The 15,222-nt window shown below is 41.4% G+C and overlaps 1 pseudogene; it reads right to left on the reverse strand.

Annotated features, from left to right (window-relative positions):
- LOC111981283 (BAI1-associated protein 3-like) overlaps positions 1 to 15,213 on the reverse strand; it is a 41,332-nt pseudogene extending 26,119 nt beyond the window's left edge.
- Positions 15,214 to 15,222: the final 9 nt, after the last annotated feature.

A 15,222-nucleotide genomic window follows, 5' to 3' on the forward strand; every position in this document is an offset into this window, starting at 1 on the left:
AGCAGTGGCTTCTCCTTGGCTGAGTGGCCTTTCCAGGTTATGTCAATATTTGTTTTTATTTTATTTTATTTATTTTACCTTATTTTCCAGGTAAGGTTGACTGCACACACACACTCTTCATTTGCAGCAAACGACCTGGTGGAATAGTTACCGGGGAGAAGGAGGGGGATGAATGAGCCAGTTGTAAACTGGGGATTATTAGAGTGACCGTGATTGGTTGAGGGCCAGATTGGGATTTAGACCAGGACACGGGGGTTACACCCCTACTTTACGATAGGTTGCAATGGGATCTTTAATAGTAAATATAGGACTTCGTTTCACTGTGGATATAGATACTTTTGTACCTGTTCCTCCAGCATCTCCACAAGGTCAGTTGCTGTTGTTCTGGTTGATTTGGCTTTTCACACCAAGTACGTTCATCTCTAGAGACAGAACACGTCTCCTTCCGGAGCGTATAGACGGCTGCGTGGTCCCATGGTGTTTGTACTTGCGTACTATTGTTGTCCAGATGAACATGCTATCCCATTTTGGCGTTGGAAATTGCCCAAGGATGAACCAGACTTGTGGAGGTCTCACATTCGGCTAATTTCTATTACTGTTCCCATGATGTCAGCATATGAGGCACTGGGTTTGAAGTAGGCCTTGAAATACATCCAAAGTACACTCCAATTGTCATTAACGAGTCAATTGAGCCTAACGAACGCTTCTAAAGTCATTACATAATTTTCTGGAATTTTCCAAGGCTATTTAAGGCACGGTCAACTTAGTGGTATGTAACTTCTGACCCACTGGACTGTGATAGAGTGAATTATAAATAAATAATCTTTCTGTAAATAATTGTTGGAAAAATGACTTGTGTCATGCACAAATAGTGTCCTAACCGATTCCAACTATATTTGTTAACAGAATTTGTGGAGTGGTTGAAAAACCTTTCATGACCCAACCTAAGTGTATGTAAAATTCTTGCCGCTTCAAACTGTAGACAATAGACAGATAGAACCGATAGACAGCATAGACAGATAGCAGTATGTGACCAGATAGAGATAGACAGATAGACAGATAGACAGATAGACAGATAGACAGATAGACAGATAGACCGATAGACCGATAGACAGATAGACAGATAGACAGATAGACAGATAGATAGATAGACAGATAGATAGATAGACAGATAGATAGATAGATAGATAGATAGATAGTGCATTTACTATCTATCTTGAAAGATGACACAAAAAAACAGACATAGTAGGCCTAGGCTACTAGGCATATAACACATATAACACATAACAAAACAAAAGACAGGACGACATTGTCATAGCCTAGAGCATTGCATACAGACATCATGTTTTCTATTGGTTGATCATTAGCCAGCTTTCGACACTCTTTTTAAATGACGTTATGGTCGACATGGCTTTGAGTTGCTGTGGTAGTTTGTTCCACTCAYCAGCGCCAGTATATAAAAAGGTGTTCTTCCCAGATAGACTCTTACATGTAAAAACGAGTTAAGATGCTAGTCACCACATGACTTGACCTAGAAACATTTACAAAGAAAGCACCAATATATATACATTGTGATTTTACTTATGAAAAACACATGAATTCCCCTCACCTCAATGTTTCGTTATGCTGACACAAATTGACCAGGTGGATGAGTTATTTTATAAAATTCACACATCACACCCTTAAAAATGTTAGATTGGGAGTAATTAGCACTGTGACAATCAGCACTGTGACAATCAGACAACCCACCTCTGAGACAAACCACCCATGAGACAAACCTCCCCTGAGACAACCGACCCCGGAGACAACCCACCCATGAGACAAACCCACCCATGAGACAACCCACCCCTGTGACAACCCACCTTGAGACAAACCCCCCTTGAGACAAACCCACCCTTGAGACAAACCCACCCCTGAGACAACCCACCCCTGAGACAACCCACTCCTGAGACAACCCACTCCTGAGACAACCCACTCCTGAGACAACCCACTCCTGAGACAACCAACCCCAATCTCCCCTGTGTATCAATAGTGTTGGGTCGCTGTAGCTCCTCAAGTCTTTTAAAGAGCCAGTGTTTGATAATTCATCAGATCAAAGTAATAATTACAAAAGGTTCTGCTCAGAGCATCACAGGTGTTTTTCTCCCTCGCAAATAAAATAGGAGCCGTCATTAACAATCTAGCTGTTCATATTTTAGGAGCAGGCTGTAACAAACAGACGTTGTTGGGTTGCTATAGAAACCTCAAGGTTCACATGCCCATTACTTTTGACTTTGACATTCAGCTGAAGAGGAATCAAAACAGAAGACTCGCTCCAAAGGATGAKTGGAAAAACAATGGATGATTCACCTTGTCCTGTCAATTCTGCTGTGGCCTAATCATCTGCCAATATCCTTAGGATGACAGCGCATCACAACCATCAGTTTGGGGTTAATCAATCAAATAAATGTGTTAATAAATATCATAAAAATTCTGTTGACATGTATTGGATGAATTTGGTTCGTTCTTTTTCGATAAAGGTTCTGAAAAGTTCTAAGTTACATATTAAAGATAAATGATAGACCATTTGAGTATTTCTAAGTGTTGTTCCCCCCAAAAGCAATGTTCCCCGTTCACTGAGTGTCTAACTTCATGTAGCTGTTGGTATTTTTGGATGTTTGATGTCTCCTTGGGAAGACCAGACTGATCGAGCATTTTAGAAACAGGTCCCATCTCTGGAGTAGAGGAGAGGGACACATTAAACATATTGGGTTTGTCCAGAATATTTATAGTCCCCAGCACAGACTAGGCCTTCTTCTCAGAGACAGGGGAACCTTTCCTTCATCCAGTCTGAATGTTCCTGTGTGTGTAGCTGTATCTGTCAGACTGACTTTCTCCCTGGCTAAACATCAATGCCCCTCTCTCCACTCAAGCCATACCAGAGACTGACTGCCTTTCAAACTGCCGATAAGGCTGACTAGAGACAGCTTTCGCTTTCCATTTTTTATAATTAGTTTCTTTGCAAGCGCTTTGAGATTCTATGTTGCAATAAAAGTGCTATATATTATTATTATACCTGAGTGAGTGAGTGAGTGAGTGAATATCCATGTTTACATGCATGTTGGCGAAAAACTGCTGTTACTTCTGTGTGCCACTGAGCCTCACCCGTGAGGTAGCTGGTCAGGGCAGTGTGTGAGACTCACCGTGAGGTACTGGTCAGGCAGTGTGTGAGACTCACCCGTGAGGTAGCTGTCAGGGCAGTGTGTGAGACTCCCCGTGAGGTAGTTGGTCAGGGCAGTGTGTGAGACTCACCCTGAGGTAGCGGTCAGGGCAGTGTGTGAGACTCACCCGTGAGTAGCGGTCAGGGCAGTGTGTGAGACTCACCCGTGAGGTAGTGGTCAAGCAGTGTGTGAGACTCACCCGTGAGGTAACTGGTCAGGGCAGTGTGTGAGACTCACCCGTGAGGTAACTGGTCAGGGCAGTGTGTGAGACTCACCCGTGAGGTAACTGGTCAGGGCAGTGTGTGAGACTCACCCGTGAGGTAACTGGTCAGGGCAGTGTGAGACTCACCCGTGAGGTAACTGGTCAGGCAGTGTGTGAGACTCACCCGTGAGGTAACTGGTCAGGGCAGTGTGTGAGACTCACCCGTGAGGTAACTGGTCAGGGCAGTGTTGAGACTCACCCGTGAGGTAACTGGTCAGGGCAGTGTGTGAGACTCACCCGTGAGGTAACTGGTCGGGCAGTGTTGACGGGATGCTGCTGGCTGCTGAGGCTGCTGGCTCCCTCCTCCCTCTCAGAGACTGGCTCCTCTGAACCTGCCTCAGAACACTGCTCTTCAGGTCCAGCAACGTCGTCATGCTCATTCACTACCTGGGGTCACAAGGAGAATAATTCACATGAACATGAGCCTAAAACAAGTGTCAGGTTGTACAACAATGTTCAGTAAATGTCTGAAAATCCTTGTAATTGTTTATTTCAACTATAGTTGGATATACATATCTAACACAGATTGATATATCCACTTGAGGAGCTTCCCTTTGGCTACATAAACACAGGGCTAATCACAGTAATCACACCCTCTTAACTCAATTATACCAACCCATGGCAATAAGGTACGTGCTATTTCTGTCCAAGGCTGACTGATATCGTATGCTGGTTGATTTCATCATAGACTTGCTGGTTGGCCACTGTTGTGACAAGCCTACCTGCAATAACTCTCATTAAAGCAATGCTCTCTCAAATCCTCCTCCACCGACCCCCATCTACTCTAGCAGAGAGAAGTGCTGCTAAGATAGAAGTATCATCATCACAGACGCCTAATTCATCCCTGACTTTGTTCTTAAGGGTCCTAGTTAAACTGTGATACGATGTGAGACTTCTAAAGAACAAGGTCATCGTTCCACCTCAGTGAGTATGTTCCACCTCAGTGAGTATGTTCCACCTCAGTGAGTATGTTCCACCTCAGTGAGTATGAGTCACTCTCCAGCCTCTGCCAGCTTGTATGGTGGCTGACACCAGTAGACGCAGCAACAGTACAATGCAGAGGTAGAGGAAAAACTAAAAGGCACTAAAAGACAAGAAATGACATGGATACAAGAGAGAGGGTTTGATTGATGGCAAAGTTTTTTCAGGGGACAGATAGACATTCTTTTCATCAGCTGACAGCAAATGTCTTTCTTTTGTCACATCTCTGAGGGACGAGGAAGAGAGACAGACTGGCAACTCTGTGTTCTGCTTTCTCCCAAACAGTGAAAGTGACACATTAAATAACAGCTAGCTAGACAATATATTTGTAATAGCAACTAATTCAATGTAACTGGTCGAGACAGATAGTGCACTTGCCTCGTACTTTTAGTTAGAATGTCAATAGTATCATCGATGTAGGTATTCATATGTCTATTGAGGAAGGTTCTGGAAGGTTCTGGAAGGTTCTGGATTCCAGTGCCCCTTGGATATGGGTCAAAATAGTTACTGCCTATGAATGAAGTGGGTTTGAATCTCATGCCACTATTTCCTATACAGTGACAGCATAGTTAAACCCACATGATAAGAATGACTGTTTTCATTTCACATTTTCATTTCTCAGGGGAGGCTTTTGTGAGAGAGATTTGTTCATATATTGTGTGCACCGTTTCCCCAAGGTCATTAGACACCTGATGCTGTTTTAACAGAGCAAACTACTAACACCAGATACCTGCTTGTGTCTCAGATCCAATACCTGTCTGTTAGGTATACACTTGCAGCTCTGACTGGTGATAGTGAGCAAAGCATCACAGTCAGGGAGAAGCCTTCTCCCAGGTGAGCAGCTCATTTCAATTAGACGTGGCTGGCCTCCCAACTGGATGTCACTCTGTCTCAGTCATCAAGTCCCAGTGACAAAAACGAGTCAACGTGCCAAGGAAACACTCACAGCCAAGTGAATATCACTCACTCACTCTCACTCTTACTCTCACTCTCACACTCACTCTCAGTCTCACACATCACAGGTGCCCGAACCTTAACAGGGACTAAAGGCGATGCTCAACCCTGTATTTCTCCTGTAACAAAGCCAGCGAGCCCCGGCAGCAAAAGGCTCCTTGCTGTTAGGGGATGGAGGGGTCTCTATGGTAACGGTGGAGGGAGAGAAAAGGGTTGGTAAATCCAGGTAGACAGAATTCTACCGAGGCAGGCTGCATAAATAATCACTTGATGTTATTAAATCAGTCTTCCCCTGGCCAGGCTAGCTTAACACACCACAGCACCAATGAGGCAAAAGTGGGTCCCGATCCCACCTGGATTCTCATCTCCTCAGCTCCGTATTCAGGGAGGCTAAAGGACTGCAAATGCCCCATCATCAGACTCCCAGGGAGCCAGAATGACACAGTTCTTTCCAAAGCCAATTGTGATGGAGATAAAAAWMMYWTTWWMYKRRKWTWRRWWWAAAAAATTCTCCCATTCAGTCGCTGGGGACTCATCCTGCCGCTGATGTCATTATCATCCTTATAGATTGGTTAACCTACTGGTWTCTATCAAATGACATCAGCCAGCCTAGACTGCTGCTGTAAAGTGTATCCATCAGTGGGWCCCTGGAGTCTCACAGCAAGCTTTCTTGATCTCATTTCTTCCGGATTGAGTGAACAGATTCTGCCATGATATCTTATTCAAAATAGAGGGCAGGCATTTTTAGAAAATGTCATTTGAATGCCGTTGTTATCAATTAGTCCACAAGTGTTATCTATTTAGCCATGTTTGGTGACGGTCCTGCCAGTCCCTCAGAATACAGATTGTTTAAATGATCTCTTTAGTCCTATGGAGAGTTTCGTTGAATTATGTGCATGGACTGTACTGTGTGTATGTGTATGTGTATGTGTATGTGTATGTTATGTGTATGGTATGTGTATGTGTATGTGTATGTTGGTGTGTGTGTGTGTGTGTGTGTGTGTGTGTGTGTGTGTGGTGTGTGTGTGTGTGTGTGTGTGTGTGTGTGTGTGTGTGTGTGTGTGTGCGTGTTTTTCTTCTCTAATCCAATTGTATTTTCCACAGTGTTAATGCTCAATATATTGTGGTTTGACATACACTGAAAATGATAATTAAATAATAAAGATATCCACATGTTGACCATCAGCTTTGTCAAAATGTAATTACATTAAAAGACACACAAAAAACAACATCATTATGGAACAAACCCAATTAACAACTATCTATTTGATTGATGAATCCTTTGTGCATGGACCAAASAAGTGGTCACTCAGGCCCCCAGACTGAAACCTGTGTGAATGGCTCATCACAGATAATCAGGGGGGAAAGGACCTTATTGATTTAACAAGGGCTCAATTATGTCCAGCACAAACATAACTGCCATACTAGAGTCCTGGGCATTGTGACATGGCAGACAGAAGGTGTTGGGCTGGGAGCTCCACATCTTGTTGAACATGGAGAGAAGATTCCTCACACGGAATGGGGAGACATAGCTACAGTATCATTGGGATCTGTGTGCATGTCTAGATAGATACGGGCTCTGATCCCCTCCAGGCTTTGGCAGAACCACCGGATGACAATCAGAGGTTCCACGGTAGCAGCTTATTCTCAGCAGCCCCTGTACAGCCAATGAGCCAATCTGTTAGGGTGATCAGTGGGCGCTCAATTCAGAATTGACATAAGACTGACACTTTGCATCTGAGATCGATAGGCAGTGAATATTCTTCAGTGTTGGTGGGWAAGAGTATGGGAGRTGTTTTACAGCATGGYWAAAGTCTTTCTGTGCTAGTTAGGCTATACAAAGCCACAACCTAGCAAACACAGCAGAAACTACTTAGAGAGCCACATGAACAAGGGCATACCGCAGGGAGCAACAATTCTCTATTCAATGAGAATTCACTTTTAGGACTATTCTCTGAATACACTGMGTACATGRAATGCATTACATGATATGCAAAACAATACAGACTGGTTATGTTATGTAGATAAGGAAGGTCTCCTCTTTATGCTACTCAACTCAACTCTCAATACAAACACAACCTCAAACACAACACAATATCAACCATGGTGACTATGACAGGCTATTCATTATTATATGAAAGGTTGGATGATGGTGAGGGTAAATGCTTATGAGCTCGATCCTTTACACAAAACCATGATCCTGTGTGAAGTGACAAATGAATGATTCACAGCGTGTTCGTCTCTCTTTAGAAAAAAGGACCAGGGAACCCTTCAACCAACATAATACGGCCTGGATCCTTAGACTCATAGTCATAAGTAGGCCTACTATAAGGGCCAAATTGACATACGGACACATCAAAATGAAGTTAAATGTGGTCCCGTGTGGCTCAGTTGGTAGAGCATGGCGCTTGCAACGCCAGGGTTGTGGGTTCATTCCCCACGGGGGGACCAGGGTGAATATGTATGAACTTTCCAATTTGTAAGTCGCTCTGGATAAGAGCGTCTGCTAAATGACTTAAATGTAAAGTTACCCTCTCACTCAACCTTTTCACAAGTTGCTCTTTGGATGTTTAAGGAGAGAGAGAGAGGGGTGTGGGGAATAGACAGGGTTAGCCAGTGTTTTTATAGCACCAGTAGTGCTGAGAGAGTGACTCATAGGGCTAGACTCTAGAATCAAGTAGTCTCTAACCTGCAACAGGAGGCTTTCTCAAAGCTCTGAGGAAAGAGACTGTACCACACAGACAGATATTAACTGTCAATCAATAAGAGAATGTCATTTTTTTTATAGCCATAGATGTAACCATAGATGTGGGAACAACCATTCAAGTGACTGTTGTGTTTAGAATGATGTCTCCGCCACAGCYATTTCTAATCAACCGTGTTTTTCACATCTCAAACTGAAGTGACCGTTACAGAACCAAGCAATCAAACAATCACACGTCACAATACATTAGGCATAACCCAAAAATAACAGCACTGTCAAACTGTGTGCTAATGTTACTCTCAATACAGCATTGGAAATTCAGTGTGCAGACATAACATGACTATTCTGTAATTGTTCTCTTTGTATAAGACTGAGAGACCTATTTTCTCAAGAGAACTCAAGGGGGACATCTAAGAATTATGTGAAACAAAATGGTAAAAGAAAATCGGATTCAGCGTTTTCTGTCTTTTGGGACTTTACGATGTGTGTCCAGAGGCACATTTTGTTAAATTATTTTGATTAGTGTAATATGATGCAGGATTAATTACAGGCTATGAGGCTACTCATTTAGGAAAGGCAAAATTCAGTGGAGTAAATAATATTTTCTTCACGGAATGCATCCACTGGGTACATGATGATGAAATGTAATTCATTATTAAAACTCTAAGTGATTACTTTCTAGGTGCAGTGGAAATATAACAACACCTGTGTGAGTTATTTGTCTCTTTAAGATACTTAACGAGCTCCTTCTAAGTGAACACTTAGGACCCCGCTTGTTTTTGTTTACCTCTAAAGAGCTTCATTAAAAAAGGAAATCATATTCCTGCAATCTGCATAACAGCCATTCACCTCTCTGGTACATGCAAATCGTCTGAGTGCAGAGCGTATTGCCACAAAGATCAGGCTGATTATGCATCAACCCTCTTCATTGAAATTCACAAATGAGGGCCAATATCGCACAATTATTGGAGAGAGAGCATCGGTACTTTCAGAAGTATTGTTAAAAGTTAAAAGGGAGGTTACCAGGAGTGATTGCTATAATGAACACACCAACCATCCCTACATCAGGTTAGTCAGTTTCCAAGACAACTGCATGATATATACACAAGAAAGGTTCCCTTGGCAAATACATCCCTCATGCAGCAAACTATGCTTCATGACAATTTAGCAGGACTGGATGATTGGGGAAAAGTATGCTCTACAAAGGATTCTAATTGTACAGTAATGGAGATTTGTTGAGAGCACTATAAGTGTAACTATGCAGTTATTATTAATTCACACATCTAGCCTTTAAGTGAAATGTTAGAGAACACAAGATCCTCTGAAAGATAGTCGGCTAATTATAGCCTACAACTAAATGACAGAATAATATATTTGTGCGTACGATTAGACAACATCTTGTTGAGGAAATGAAATCACCCGTTCGTACTTTTTTTCTGGTCAATAATCAACCAACAGATCAACCAAAAGCATCATGAATAACTAGGATTTCATTTAAAAAACGAAATTAATATTACTGGATTCTGAGGGGATGGATAAACAACTTTTTCTTAGAATAATAAACTTAAAGYGGGACTAGCACATAAGTGTCAACAAAACGCCATTCATACACATACGCTTTACCATGGCATAAAATATTTATCTGTCAACTTATTAAAATATTCGTTGATTATGCACGCAAGTTGGTTYCAATTAAAATCAACAGGTTTGAAAACAATTAAATGCCCCCTCCAAAATGTTCACATATTGAAACAGCACACAATCAATAATGCAAAGTACTATTTTKATCWTTAAAACAGACATGGAATAGAGATGGTATACGTGCAACTAAATAAAGTTGAAATGCTGTAGATAAAGAAAAATAATGCTCACCTGTAGCTTTCTCATTCACAGTTGCGATGTGCGTATGTTTTTGCTTGCGTCTCTGAGTTCCTGTTTTAGCACAACAAAATCGACGGAAAATACGTGTTTGTCTCTTTAAGATAGGAGATAGTCATCGGCCGCAATAAACGTTAATTDATTTTATTTGATCACAGACAAACGCTCTCATTTTCCCCGGAGATGTTTTCTTCTTCACTCATGCTATACCGGTGGTCTCCATATATAGTCACAGGAAGTSAAGGCACACTTTCCCCGCCTCGGGCTGTTGCGGAGGGATGTAAGAAATACGCTCTGTGAAGAGGGTAGATCCACCTGTCACATTTAGCTAGCTCTACCTGTGTCTTCTGTCATAATCATCTGCTATAGCTTCGAAATTATACAATAATAAAGGATATTTGTGTTCAGCCAACTACACCAGCATTAACACAACAGGTTATTMTTTATTTGGTACAGGGAACAGTTGATGGAATATCTACCTGAAGTCAAACATGATCAAGTCAACCTGTAAACGGGCCAAATTTGGCCTACAAGTGGTTTTATTATTAGACATAAAAGACTGTAAAACACCAGGAAATCAACTCCAAGTTATTTACATTTCGGAAATCTGTTCCCAAGTATTCCCAAGCATAATACAGAGAAACATGTAACTGCCCACAAATGTAAGCAAGGTTTGAAATGATTGTTTTAGTCAAATATTGTATTTGTTTGGGCTACTTGGGGTCAAATTGCAGTCTACAAATTATTTATAATTATGTTCCRGCCCCCCGACCATCAGCTCAAGAAAAAAATTGACCCACGACTGAATATAGTTGATGATCCCTTCTGTGAATGATGGAAGTTCTAAATAATAGGCTATAACATGACAACAGGTATTGAGGTGGAACTGTCTGCCTCCCAATCAGATCCAAAATATACAAATTCTGGTAAAAGCTTACAAAACTCATGATATTGAAATAAATGTGTACCTCAACTGAGTGAAGATGCCAAATAGACATTTATGGTATTTGTATTAAGGTCTAACATAGTGATTAACTTACAGGCTTGACATTTCTCAAGGTCGCTTCTTGTACTGAGGCTACTGAGAAGAGGTGAGATCCTACAGAGTTATACTGAAGACATTCATTAAAAGCATTGGGAGGTATAAAATTGACTGTGAGTTTGTTCCCTCATAAACGAACAGAAAAAAACTGGAAAAAAAGTGTTGCGAAATGTATCACACAAATAGCATGACACAAGGTAGGCTCAYCGATGTGCACACTATCTATGGAATAAAAATATATCTTTCAGGTAGACCAGACAATCTGACCTTAATGGCAATGTACTGTTATAATCTCCACCCGGCACAGCCAAAAGAGGCCTGGCCACCCCTCAGAGCCTGGTTCCTCTCTAGGTTTCCTTCTTAGGATCCTGCCTTTTTAGGGAGTTTTTCCTAGCCACTCTGCTTCTACACCTGCATTGCTTGCTGTTTGAGGTTTTAGGCTGGGTTTCTGTATAAGCACTTTGTGASATCTGCTGATGTAAAAAGGGCTTTATAAATAAATGTGATTGATTGATTGATTCAACAATTGTGTGGTGCGAAAGGAGAGCCAAGAATCAGACGCAGGTTTGAAACAACTCCTAGGTCTCTCAAAAACATGTTTCAAACTGTCTATCGATTGGTTCAATAGTTCAATTTACACATCTTAGCATAGACCCCTGGGAATGAACCCGGGCATGAGGGTCAGGCTGAAGACGATCTACAATCACTTTGAATGGCTGTCACTCAGGAGATCAGAGGTTCCACCACCCAATGGGATGTAATATTGAGTGACATGGAAATATACTCAATTCAATCTTTCCTCACTCCATTATATTTTACATTTATCCAGAGCATACATTTTCATTTTTTTCTTCCATACTGMTCCCCGTGGGAATCGAACCCACAACCATCGCCGCAGGAAGACAACTGAGCCACACAGGACCCAATGCRAGGCATTGATCTGTATGAACTGTTAACTCAGAATGTGTGTGAACTCTGAATTTGTGTGAACTCTGAATCTCCTATACCCAATGCTTAATTGGCCCGCACAGCAGAAAATACTTCCTGCTTGGGTGATGTTTCCCCCCCCAACTCAGTTTAGCATAGCCGATAGCCACAAGCTGTTAGATACTTGGCTAATTAATAAAAGGAAAATACCATGTAAAARGCATCATACTGTGACACTTTCTGTATTTTGAAAGTCAGTGGTGGAAGAAGTACTCAACTGTCATACTTGAGTAAAAGTAAAGATACCTTAATAGACTTAAATGACTCACATAAAAGTGAAAGTCACCCAGTAAAATAGTACTTGAGTAAAAGTATATAAGTATCTGGTTTTAAATGTACTTAAGTACAGTGATGGGGAAAGTACACAATTGTCATACTTGAGTAAAAGTAAAAGTAAATGCTATAAGTCAAATTCCTTATATTAAGCAAACCAGACCYCYCACATTTTTATTTACAGACAGACATGGGCACACTCCAACACTCAAACATCATTTACAAACACAGTATTTGTGTTTCGTGAGTCCGCCAGATCAGAGGCCGTACGGATGACAACACACGTTATATTGATAGGTGCATGAATTGGACCATAATGCTGTCCTGCCTGAGCATTTGAAATGTAACTTTTGGGTGTCAGGGACAATGTATGGGAGTAAATACATATTTACTTTAGGAATGTTGTCAAAAATATAAATAGTAAAGTACAGATACCCKAAAAAACTACTTAAGTAGTACATTAAAGTATTTTTACTTAAGTACTTTACACCACTGATGAAAGTTCTATATCTTAAAAACTCGATTGCTGACAAGCAAAACATTTTGGGACTGTATCAACAATGGACTAACCTGGAGCGCTGGAATTCTCTTCCGATTTCAMGGTTAGGTAGAATATCCCTCCTGAAAATGAATGTTTTACCTACTTAACCCAATCCAAATGATCCCGGTCTTATTTTCCAATAAAGTAATAACATTTTTAAATGGCTGGTTAAATTCCTTTATATGGAAAAAACGCAAGCCAAGACTTAAGATGGCAATATTGCAGCTGCCAGGTTCTATAGGGGTCTTAGAGCTGCCCAATATGAGGTTTTATAAGTGGTGTGCCCACTTAAGGCATATTACTGACTGGATAACAAATGATGACTCCTCTATTTGGTTAGATATTGAGACTCCTTTTTCAAAATACCCCTTGCAGGATCTTTTATTTTTCAGAAGCTTCAAATCTATAAAAGATAGCTGCAATAATCCCATTACACTTAATACACTCAAAGCATGGAGATCAGTTCAARGTTTTGAGGGAAGGTCCAAACTAACCTCTACTCTTACCCCGATTCTTAACAACCCTGATTTTGTAACAGGATTGCTGGATGTTGTCTTTAACCTTTGGCTTAATAAGGGCATAGGCAGACTAAATGATTTATTAGCTGACAAGATTCTAATGTCATTMGAGCAGATGGTTGAGAAATATCAGCGCCTAAAGCAGGACCATTTCCGCTTTCTACAAATCAGACATATTTTGAAGAGCACCATCTTGGTTGGCAACCCTGATATGTCTGTCATTGAAATAATGCATTTTTTCTCACAAAGGAAATGTCTGTAAGTTCATTTTATGATGCTTTAAGGCCCTTCTCTACTGTAGACACACAAGGGGTCAAGCCAGTGTGGGAGAATGAACTCTCTGTTGCTATTCGACGAGATGTGGGAGGACATTTGGAGATATGCACGGTCCTTTTCCAAATTACAAAGGTACTGTTCTAATGTCCTTCAAGAAATTGAACAAATTSTAGGGGTCGACCTTACAATAAATGAAACAAATACCAAAAGATAGTTTTTGAGTGGTATTTTGGCTCTAGCCTAATATGGGAAGGGCTGCTACTAAACCAGACTTTGGCTCAGAAAATACCATAGCTGGCTTCCTCCTTGTGAACCTATAATGCACTTGAAGGATGGCCACCAATACTGCCAGCATAACTTTTWGGGTTCCATGTTATTTGATGGTGGGCTGTATGGTGTACTGTTGTGAATAGGCTGCAGGATATCAAATCCCATAACAGGCTGATACATGCTACACCCACTCAAGGACTGGCTATCTCTTTCCTAGCTTTTGACAGGTTTTCAGATCAGAAGCTTTATCCCTCTGGATTGTGGAGGCTATTTCGRCTGCTTATTCAAATGCTGACCAAGAGTCCCCGCAGGGGTTCTGAATCACAGCATGGGTGTTACCACCTCCTGGGCACTGCTCAGAGGTGATCTGTTGAGGACATCTGTGCTGCAATCGTCTGGGCATCCATGCACACATTGTGGGGTTTTGTAATTGGATTATTACAGACTTTTAACTAGTGTACGGGGCCCCACGCATCTGTAAGGTCTCTCCTGTACCTTGAGAGTGAGTATGCCACATTATTCAGTGTGATTGTAGATCATCTTCAGCCTGAGTTAAATGTATTACATGTTATTCCCCTCAGCCAGGAAACCAAGATTTCATATTGTAATCAGACTTTTTGCAATAGGCTGTGATAAAGTGATAAACTACATGAGAATATTGTCAGCAAGGAAAATGTGTTTTTCTTTCACACACAACAACATGATGGCAACTTCAGAGGGTCTCCTTCCTAGTTCCCATGAACCAGCATGGAGCAAGTGAAAGGCACCATCACCAACAACCCTTAGCTTCCCTGTCAGATACTACACATCGCTCTCTTCCTCTCTCTCGTTCTCTTTTGCACACACATATTAATTACGCGGCTACTGGGGTGAGTTGCCTCTCCACATGCAGCAATTATTCCACACACAGCCAGTGAAGAAAAAGCTCCAGTCAGGCACCATTTCATGGCACAGGGATGGACACTTCCCAAATAGAACCCCTTAGCGCCAGTGGAAAAAGCCAAGGCGCAACAGAATCTTGTGATTTGGCTATTCACATCCATTGATCTGCTGAAGGAAGGCGATTCAAGGGCATTGTCATGCTCTTTTGAGTTTTATTGACTTTTATGTTATGTGGATGGATTACTGAACAACAATTAAACGCAACATATAAACGCAGCAGTTATGTGGATGGAATTATCTGAACAACAATATAAACGCAGCATATAACCAGCAGTTATGTGGATGGAATTATACTGAACAAATATAAACGCAGCATGTAAAGTGTTGGTCCCATGTTTCATGAGCTGAAATAAAACATTCCAGAATGTTCCATACCCACAAAAAGCTTTTTCTC

Source organism: Salvelinus sp. IW2-2015, linkage group LG20, assembly GCF_002910315.2.
Source record: "Salvelinus sp. IW2-2015 linkage group LG20, ASM291031v2, whole genome shotgun sequence".
Lineage (NCBI taxonomy): Eukaryota > Metazoa > Chordata > Actinopteri > Salmoniformes > Salmonidae > Salvelinus > Salvelinus sp. IW2-2015.